This window comes from Chiloscyllium punctatum, chromosome 33 (genome assembly GCF_047496795.1).
Source record: "Chiloscyllium punctatum isolate Juve2018m chromosome 33, sChiPun1.3, whole genome shotgun sequence".
NCBI classification, from domain to species: Eukaryota; Metazoa; Chordata; class Chondrichthyes; order Orectolobiformes; family Hemiscylliidae; genus Chiloscyllium; species Chiloscyllium punctatum.
In genome coordinates this window covers 32,239,329-32,250,598 of record NC_092771.1, presented here as the reverse complement: position 1 = coordinate 32,250,598, position 11,270 = coordinate 32,239,329, and positions in this window count along the sequence as shown.

The following is an 11,270-nucleotide window of genomic DNA, read 5'->3' as shown; positions in this document are numbered from 1 at the left end:
AGCATATGCCTTTAACAATTCTATCAATTTGGGTGGCAACTTTGAGGGATCTATGGATGTGGACCCCAAGATCCCCCTGCAAACTTACTAACCCACCCTTCCACTTCCTCAATCAAAGTATTCATTAAGGAATGAATACTACCTCCTCCAACTCCAGGCGCAAGGTCCCCCCACTATCCCTGATTGGCCCTACCCTCACTCCGGCCATCTTCTTGCTCCTCACATAAGTGTAGAACGCCTTGGGGTTTTCCTTAATCCTACCCGCCAAGGCTTTATCAATGCACCCTTCTAGCCCTAAGTCCATTCTTCAGTTGCTACCTCGTAATCCTCTAGAGCCCCGTCTGATCCTTGTTTCCTCAACCTTAAGTAAGCTTCCTTCTTCCTCTTGATTAGATGTTCCACATCTCTTGTTATCCAAGGTTCCTTCATCCTACCATCCCTTCCTTGCCTCAGTGGGACAAACCTACCCAGCACTTGCAGCAAGTGCTCCCTAAAGAACCTCCACATTTCTGTCGCATATTTCCTTGAGAAAATGTCTTCCCAACTTATGCTCCATAGTTCCTGCCTAATAACATTGTCATTCACCCTCCCCCAATTAAATACTTTCCCATACCATCTGATCCTTTCCCTCTCCATGACTATAGCAAAAGTCAGGGAGTTGTGATCACTATCACCCCAGAATAGATCATTACAGAACACCACTGGTCACCGAGCTCTAGGTTGAATACTTTCCACTTACAATGTTATGAAGTTGAAGGTGCATACTGTACCTTTAAGAGAGAGTGAATGCTGTTCTGAATGGAGAGATTACAAGCACTTGTGTGTATGACCTAATGGGTCGTAATGGAAAATTGAAAATATGTAACATTTGGCTGTGAAATGGATATCTGTTTTTGGTTTCCATTTTGACAACAATTCAGATTTAACAAATCAGTTTAATCAATGACCCAGGATACTAAATCTCAATCAAGTTTCAATTAATTGTTTTGCCAGCATCAAACCAATGAGACAATCCAATGTTGGGGATATAAAAATGCAGGCTTTTTGAAAACTGGAGAGAGAGCAACTGCCATCGAGAGAGATCCAAAAAATTAGGAAACACCCTATGTCAAAAATATCTTTTCACATGAAACGTACTCGCAGTAAAAAGAAAGATGACCCAGGGAGATTCTCAGCTGGAAGAGCGAAGTCACAGAAGACAACAGCTGCTGTGTGGTTTTGAAATTAAGTTGATGCAATTTACGAAGTGTCTTTTTGGAACAGCATAGTGTTTTTGAGTTGGAGGCAGGTAATAAGCCGTACAGAGAAAGGGGTCTTAGAGTTCTGAATAGTTTTTGTTTAATGTTCACTTTTAGAGTTAAAAATAAATTTTCTTGGAATAGTGGAGTTTGGGAGTTCTCTGTGTCTCATATTTTAACAGATTACAAGGCGAGGTGAGCTCTTCTGGGTGTTTGGTTTAATTAACAGAGGGGTTCACTGCCGTGTCATAACAGTTTGGGGTCTCGGGTCTGAGATTTGGACAGGTTTAGACAGATCCATTCTGAGATTTGGAGAGATTTGAACAGATTCCGGATACAAAAGATTCCAGCAGATTTAAACACTTGCTGATTAGTATCCTGGATCTTTAAATAAAACTAGGTGAAACAATTATTTGTTTAATTTCGGTGACTTGTGGTTGGGTTAAATTAAAAGTGAGAGAAATAGCTCTTAAGATTGCTAAAGAGGTCCTGGAGTTTGAAAATGAGTCCCAAATTTGCCAAGAAAGTTTAGAAAGACAGAGGAAGGACAAACATTTAGAATTATAAAATAGGTTAGCACGGGGTTTAACCAGGGGCAAAGGAGAGCTGAAGTTGTAATGGAGTTGTTGAAGCAATTAGCTGTATCAGAGGAACAGACAAGTGCAGGAGAATTAGAAAAACTTAAATTGGAGTTGAAGTAAATGAAATTAGAAGATAAAGGAAGGGGAAAAAAAAGAGTCATGTTAGAAGAAAGAGAGAGAATTTGAACTTCAGAAGTTGCAACTTTGTCAGGAAAATCAAGTTAACAGGATGGAGATGAAGAGAGAAGGTAGTGATATATACAAATATGTTAAAACACTGCCACATGTTACTTTATTTGAAAAACTGGCTAGACAGATGGAGTTGCTAGAGAACCAGTGGGTAATGTTAGTTCAGACTAAGCTGGTAGGCAGAGCTAGTGAAGTATTTGCCGTGCTGTCAGATGAGGAGTCAAGAGATTATGAAGATGTCAAACAATCTATTTTAAGTGCCTATGAATTGCTACCAGAAGTGTATAGACAAACATAAAGCAGGAAACAGGTCAGACTTTTATTGAATTAGAAAGAATTAAGCAGTAATTTTGAAAGATGGGTGCAGGCCTTAAAAATATATAAGACCTATGACCCTCCAAGAGAGCTTATGCTATTGAAGGAGTTTAAAACTCACTTCCAGAGATGATAAAAATTCATGTGGATGAACAGGAAGTTCAAGGAGTAAGAAGAGCGGCAGAGATGGCAGATGAATATGCATTGGTGCATAAGGTAGAACTTCAGTTCCGACAAAGAATTTCATCCTGTGAGGGATAGAAATTGGGAGAAGGGGAGATCCTACACTATAAAACACTATAAAAGTAGACCACACTGGGAAAATGATTTGGAGGTGCCACTGTTGGACTGGGGTGGACAAAGTTAAAAATCACACAACACCAGGTTATAGTCCAACAGGTTTATTTGGAAGCTAGTGTGATTTTTAACACTGGTAATAGTTTACCACAGGTGCAAAAGAAGCCCAAATTGGTGAAAAGGAGGTGAAAGGCCTCAAGTGTTTCCACTGTGATAATGTGGGACACAAAGTCACAGCACTGGTCATTGAGTATTGGCACTGAGTGAAATGATGTGGTAAAAGAGATGAAGCTAGTGGTTTAGTGAAAGCAATAAAGGAAGCCCTAGGAAAACCTGAGGAGCTGCAGGAGAGTGCACAGTCTAGGCGGGGGCTGGGTATGGAGTTAGTGCTCGATCTCTATAAAAACTTCACCTCTGTGGGTAAAGTTTACTCAAGAAGAATAGGGGGAGACAGGAAAGAAGTTACAATTTTGAGAGATACAGGATCTAATCAGTCTCTAATAGTAAGAGATGATTGTATTTGCACTTTTTCTGACCTGTTACCTGAGAGAGTGATGATTTGTGGAATATGTGGACAGAAATCTTGCATTCCACCGTATAAGATCAGGTCAGAGTGCCAACTCAAGTCTTGGGAAATAACAGTAGGAGTGATTGACAGAGTGTCAGTTACAGGAAAACAGTTTGTTCTTGGGAACAATTTAGCAGAGCATAAGATTAGGGGGACACCTCTTGTTGTGGAGCAGCCAAAGTAACAACAGGGCACTGAGAAGTTAAAAGAAAAATATCCTAGGATTTTTCCAGACTGTGTAGTAACAAGATCCCACAGTCATAAGTCACTGCATGAAGCAAAAACTAAAGAGAATGAAGAAGAAGTTGGGGTTTAGTTAGCAGACATTCTGTTTGATGTAATGGTACAGGAAAAACCTGAACAGGCAGAGGGTCAGGAAGAAGTGTTTAATCCTGAAAGACTCAGGGATGTACAACAGAAAGACAAGACAATAAAATATATATGTGGTGATGCGTACTTAGAAAAGGAATCAGAATATATTCCGGAGGGTTATTATCTGAAAGATAGAATCCTAAGGCGAAAATGGAGAACACGGCAGGTTAATGCAGAGGAGAAATGGGCTGAAGTGCACCAGGTTGTGTTACCAGTAGCATATGGACAGGCAATGTTACAGGTGGCACATGAATTACTGGTAGGAGGTCATGTAGGTGTGAGGAAGGCTCAGGTTAAGGTACAAAAGCATTAATATTTCCCTGGACTGCACAAGGATGTGCTTGAATTTTGCTGTATGTGTCATACATGCCAAATGGTAGGTAAGCCACAGGCGGTAATAAAACCAGCACCTTTGTCACCAATTCCCGCGTTTGACAAACCTTTCATGTGGGTTATGATTAGTTGTATATGTCCCCTCCCTAAAACTAAAAGTGGGAACCAGTATTTGCTAACCATAATGGATGCGTCTACCAGATTCACAAAGCCAATTCCATTGTGGAGTATTAAGGCAAAAAGATTGGTGGAGGAGTTAGTAGCTTTCTTCACCCAGTAGGGGCTACCCAGGGAGAGTCAGTCAGACCCAGGATCTACTTTTACTCCTAGGCTGCTTATGGAAGTCATGGATAGCTGAGGCATACAGCCAATTCTGTATCCAGACAGTCAAATTTCCCTGTATCCCATGCCTCCTGAGCCCACTATGGGGAACCTTATCAAACACCTTGCTAAAATCCATATTCCCCACATCCACTGATCTACCTTCATCATTGTATTTTGTCACATCCTCAAAGAATTCAATAAGGCTTGTGAGGCATGACCTGCCCCTCACAAAGTCATGCTGACTATCTCTAATCAAACTGTGCTTTTCCAAATAATCATAAATCCTGTGTCTCAGAATCCTCTCCAATAATTTGCCAAACACAGATGTAAAACTGACTGGTCTATAATTCCCAGAGTTACCCCTATTTCCTTTCCTTAACAAGGGAATATATTTGCCACCTTCCAATCATCTGGTACTAATCCAGTGGGAAGTGTGGACACAAAGATCATCGCTAAAGGCGTAGAAATCTCTTCCTTCGCTTTTCATACAAACTTTGGCTATGTCCCATCTGGTCCAGGGGCCTTATCTATCCTCATGTTTTACAAAATTTCCAACACATCCTCCTTCCTAACATCAACCTGTTCAACCATATTAGCCTGTCTCATGCTGTCCTCACAATGACAAGGTCCCTCTCACTGCTGAATACTGAAGCAAAGTATTCATTAAGGACTTCCCCTACCTCCTCCAACTCCAGGCAAAAATTCTCGCCACTATTCATCATTGGCTCTACCCTCACTCTGACCATCCTCTTGTTTCTCACGTGCCTTGGGGTTTTCCTTAATCCTACCTGCCGAGGATTTTTCATGCTACTTTCTAAATCTTAAGTCCATTTCTCAGTTCCTTTCTGGCTATCTTGTAACCTTTTAAAGCCCTGTCTGATCCTTGCTTCCTCAACCTTAAGTAAGCTTCCTTCTTCCTCTTGACTAGATGTTCCACATCTCTTGTCATCCAAGGTTCCTTCACCCTACCATCCCTTTCTTGTCTCAGTGGGACAAACCTATCCAGCACTTGCAGCAAGTGCTCCTTTAACAACCTCCATATTTCTGTCATGCTTTTCTCTGAGAATACCTATTCCCAATTTGTGATCCACAATTCCTGCCTAATAACATTGTAATTTACCCTCATCCAATTAAATACTTTCCCATACCGTCTGCTCCTGTCCCTCTCCATGGCTGTAGTAAAGGTCAGAAAGTTGTGATCACTGTCACCGAAATGCTGTCCCACCAAGAGATCTGATACCTGACTTGGTTTGTTACCAAGTACCAAATCTAATATGGCCTCTCTTCTAATCAGCCTATCTACATATTGAATCAGGAATCCTTCCTGGGCACACCTGACAAAAACTGGTCCAGCAAAACTATTTGAACTAAATCGGTTCCAATCAATATTCAGGAAGTTGAAGTCACCCATGAAACAACCTTGTTAGATTAGATTAGATTACTTACAGTGTGGAAACAGGCCCTTCGGCCCAACAAGTCCACACCGCCCCGCCGAAGCGCAACCCACCCATACCCCTACATCTACCCCTTACCCAACACTACGGGCAATATAGCATGGCCAATTCACCTGACCTGCACATCTTTGGACTGTGGGAGGAAACCGGAGCACCCGGAGGAAACCCACGCAGACACGGGGAGAATGTGCAAACTCCACACAGAGAGTCGCCTGAGGCGGGAATTGAACCCGGGTCTCTGGCGCTGTGAGGCAGCAGTGCTAACCACTGTGCCACCGTGCTGCCACCGTGTTACTTCTGCACCTTTCTAAAATCTGTCACCTAATCTGCTCCCCTGTGTCCCGGTTGGTATTGGTTGGTCTATAGAAAACTCCCAATAAGGTCCTCATGATCAGGTTCTGACTTCCACCCATACTGACTAGGTAGACAAACTCTCCTCGACGACCTCCCTTTGTACAGCTGTGATACTATCCCTGATTAGCAATGCCACTCCCCGACCTCTTTTATCTCCCTCCCCATTCCTTTTGAAACATCTAAACCCTGGAACATCTAAGAACCATTCCTGCCCTTGTAAAATCCAAGTCTCTGTAATGGCCACATCATCATAGTTCCAAGTACTGATCCATAATCTAAGTTCACCACCATTACTGACACTTCTTGAGTTAAAATAGAGACACACTTCAACCCAACACACTGACTGCAACTTTGCCCTGTCAACTGTCTATCCTTCCTCACAGACTCTCTGCATCTCCCTTATCACCAGCTTTCCCATCCTCTGATCCAAAGCTCTGGTTCCCAGCCCCTGCCAAACTACTTTAAACTCTCCTGAAGAGATCTCGCAAACCATCCTGTCCAGGATATTGGTGCCCCTCCAGTTTAGGTGCAACCTGTCTTTCTGTACAGGTTCCACCTTCCCCAGAAAGTATCCCAATGATCCATGTATCTGAAGCCTTCCCTCCTACTCCAGCTCTATAGCCACGTGTCCAACTGCACTTCCTAGCCTCTCTCACATGTGGCACCGGTAGCAATCCTGAGATTACTACTCTACTAGTCCTGCCTTTTAGCTTCCAACCTAACTCCCTATATTCACTTTTCAGCTCCATCCCTGGCTATGTCATTAGTACCAATGTGTACCACGACTTCTGGCTGCACACCCTTCATCTTAAGCATCATGTAGACTTGATCGGAGACATCCCTGACCCTGGCACCCAGAAGGCAACAGACCATCCAGCAGTCTCTTTCACGACCACAGAATCTCCTGTCTGTTCCTCCAACCATTGAATCTCCTCTCACTATTGCTCTCCGAGTCTTTCCCCTTTCTCTTCTGAGTAACAGAAACCTGGCTGCTGAAGCTTTCCTCTCATTTGTACACCATTCCCCTCCCCAGCCAACAGTATCCAAAGTGGTATGCTTATTATTGAGGGGAACAGTCACAGGGGGTCCCTGAACTGTCTGCCCATTCCCTTTCCCTCTCTTGATCTTTATCCTGTAACTTGGGTGTGACTGCCTCCCTATAGCTCCTCCCTATCAGGCCTCTCAACCTCCTGAATGATCCAAGGTTACTCCAGCTCCAGTTCCCTAACATGGTGTGTGAGGAGTTGGAGTTGCAGGCACTTTTCACAGGTGATGTACACAGAGACACCAGTGGTGACCCTTACCTCCCTTATCCTGCAAGAGGAGCATGCAACTGCCCGAGCCTCCATCCCCTCTGCTCTAAATTACCAAGAGAGATTGAATAATTGGGGGGAAAAACCTTTACCATACCAAGCCTCCACACAGTCTTTTGTTTTGAGTAGAGGAGGAGGACGGGTGGGAGACACTACAGGTATCGTGTTTTGGGTTTAGCTACTGCCCGAATATATTAGTTCATTTACCCAGCAGTCCCCTTGTCCATTTCTGCTCCATTTCAGCCCTCGTTCTGCTGATTCACAAGTCAAGTGTTTAATATTCCAATTTACCTTCCCTGGTACCCCCTAGTTAGCTCTGTCTTGACTTCTGCTGTTGAAATGCAGTATTGACCAATGTCTGGCTGAAGGAGTTTCTCCTCATTTCCATTCTAAGAAGTCTTCTTCGAAGGATGTGTTTTTGACACCACCATCTTTCCTGACAATGGAAACATCTTTCCAACGTCCATTTTGTGCAGGCCGTTCAGTATTCTGTAAGTTTCAATCAGATCCCCCCTCATCCTTCTAAACTCCATTGAATTTGTCCCAGAGACCTCAAATATTCCACATATTTTAAGCCTAGGATCATTCTAGTGAACATCCTCTGGAACCACCTGAGATATATTTCCTGAGATATGGGGCCATAATTGCTCACAATATTCTAAATGTGGTCTGATCAGAGCTTTATAAAGCCTCAGAATTACATTGCTGCATTTATATTCTAGTCCTTGCAAGATGAATGACATTGTATTTGCCTTCTTAACTATTGACTGAACCTGCAGGTTTACCTTAAGAGAATCACTGCACTTCAGAGTTCTGAATTTTCTTCCCATTTATAAAACAGTCCATGCCTGTATTCTTCCTACTAAAGTGCATGACCTCACACTTTCCAACATTTTATTTCATCTGCCACTTCTTTGCCCAATCTCAATCTTTCTGCAGCATTCCCAACAGTCCTCAATACTACCTGCCCCTCCACCTATCTTTGGATCATCAGCGAACTTAGCCAGATGCCCTCAGTTCTTTCATCCAGATCATTAATGTATAAAACGAAAAGTTATGGTTCCAACACTGATCGTTGTGGAACTTAGACGCAGGCATAAGTGGATGGATTAGTAAATTTGCAGACAACACTAAAGTCGGTGGAGTAGTGGACAGTTTGGAAGAATGTTACGGGTTGCAGGCGACTTGGATAAACTGCAGAATTGGGCTGAGAGGTGGCAAATGGAGTTCAATGCAGCTAAATGTGAGGTGATGCACTTTGGGAAGAATAACAGGAAGGCAGAGTACTGGGTCAATGGAAAGATTCTTGGTAGTGTGGATGCGCAGAGGGATCTTGGAGTCCATGTGCATAGATCCCTGAAAGTTGCCACCCAGGTGGATAGTGCTGTTAAGAAGGCATACGGTGTGTTAGGTTTCATTGGTAGAGGGATTGAGTTCTGGATCCGCAATATCATGCTGCAACTTTTCAAAACGCTGGTGTGGCCACACACTTGGAATGCTGTGTACAGTTCTGGTCGCCCCATTACAGGAAGGATGTGGAAGCATTGGAAAAGGTGCAGAGGAGATTTACCAGGATGTTGCCTGGTCAGGAGGGAAGGTCTTATGAGGAAATGCTGAGAGACTTGAACCTGTTCTCATTGCCAAGAAGGCTAAGAGGGGATTTGATAGAGACATACAAGATGATCAGAGGATTAGATAGGGTAGACAGTGAAAGTCTTTTTCCTAGGATGATAACATCAGCTTGTATGGGAGGGCATAACTACAAATGATAGATGTAAGGCAAATGTCAGAGGCAGGTTCTTTACTCAGAGAGTGGCAAGGGTGTGGAATGCCCTACCTGCTAATGTAGTCAACTCAACCACATTAGGGAGATTTAAACAATCCTTAGATAAGCTCATGGGTGATGATGGGATAGTGTAGGGGGACGAGCTGAGAATAGTTCACAGGTCGGTGCAACATCGAAGGCCAAAGGGCCTGTCTGCACTGTATTGTTCTATGTTCTAACATCACTAGTCACTGGCTTCCATCTTGAGAAAGGCCCTTTTATTCCCATTCTGCCTTCTGTGAGACAGCCAATCTTGTATCCATGCTTGTACCTTGCCTTTAATACCATGAGCCCTTATCTTACTCAGCATTCTCCTGTGCAGCACCTTATCAAAAGCCTTCTTGAAGTCCAGCTACATAAAATCCATTGGCTCTCCTTGGTCTAACTTCCTCAAACAATTCTAGCAGATTTGTCAGGCATGAAACCATGCTGATGTTGCTCTATTTTACCATGCACTTACATGTATTCAAAAATCTCATTCATCACAATGGATTCCAAAACCTCAACAACTGATTTCAGGCTAATCAGCCAATAATTTCCAGTCTTTTGCCTTATTCCCTTCTTAAATTGCATTCACATTTTTCCAGTCATACCTGAAAGATCATTACAAAAGCCTTAGCTACCTCTTCAGCTATCTCCTTCAGAACTCTCGGATGTAGCCCATCTGGTCCAGGTGATTTATCCATTTTCAAACCTTTCAGTTTTTCTGCCACCTTCTCCTTGATGATAATCACCATGCTCATATCTACCCCCCCCCCCCCCCCCCCGCCCCCCACCACTCTTTTGAATTTTTGGGATATTACTTGTGTCTTCCAACGTGAAGACTGATGCAAAATACTTAAAAAGGAACCTCGATTATCCGAACATCAATTAACTGAATATTAGAAGGAGATCTCGAGGTCCCGATAGAAACATTATATCAAAGATGTGCTTCCAACACTGATCACCTGATTACAGTGATTAAAGATGAACTCGGCTTACTGAAATGCTGCCAAGAACAGTCCTGGACATTGGTGGGATCAAAGCCACCATCTCCCACTCTCTCTGTCTCACCCCACACTTTCCCTGGAGTTCTAAACAGGGGTGTACCCTTAAACCTCCCCCCTCCCCCCTCCCCCCCCCCCCCCCTCCCCGTGTGGAGTTTGCACATTCTCCCCGTGTCTGCTTGGGTTTCCTCCGGGTGCTCCGGTTTCCTCCCACAGTCCAAAGATGTGCAGGTTAGGTGAATTGGCCATGCTAAATTGCCCGTAGTGTTAGTTAAGGGGTAGATGTAGGGGTATGGGTGGGTTGCGCTTCGGCGGGGCGGTGTGGACTTGTTGGGCCGAAGGGCCTGTTTCCACACTGTAAGTAATCTAATCTAATCTAATATACTCTCTAACATTTACCTGTACAGGCCAGTGGTGGAACTTGTCAAAAAAGTTGCAGTAAAGATTGTGTGTGTGTGTTGTGCACATGCGCAAGCATGAGCTATTTGGAGACTTACCCCACAAGGTAGTCTTAATGTTGGTGTCAGGTACGACTGTCCTGGGTGAATAGGGGGCATGTGTTGGTGGAGGGGTGGGCGAGGGGGCGGATGATGGTGTGGACAGGGGGCGGGTAGGGTTGTGGGGTGGGGTGGGGGTGAGCAGGGCTTTGGGGTGGCATGGGGCAGATGGGGTTGCGGGAGGTGTATGGGCTCACATGCGGTGTGCTGCTGCCTCCTCTCCTGAATGGGGAGCAGACTTAACAGAAAACTCTGAGCCCCAGAGGAAAGGTATTGAATCAATTAACCAAATAATCAATTATGCAAACAAAATAATGCTCACCCATCTTGTTCAGATAATCGAGGTTCCTCTGTATTCAGTTCTTCAGCATCAAGCATCATTTTTCAAAGGCCTAATATCCACTTTTGCTTCTCTTTTTTTCCCTTTACATATCTAAAGAATCTCTTGCAAGTTCTCCTAATATTACCGGCTATCTTACCCTCAAATTTAATCTTCTACCTCCTTATTTCTTTCTCTGTTGTTCTTTGTAGGTTTCCTAATCCTCTGATGTCCCTTGCGACATTATATGCTTTCTCTTTTGCTTTTATGCTACCCTTGACTTCCCTAGTCAGCCATGGTGGCCT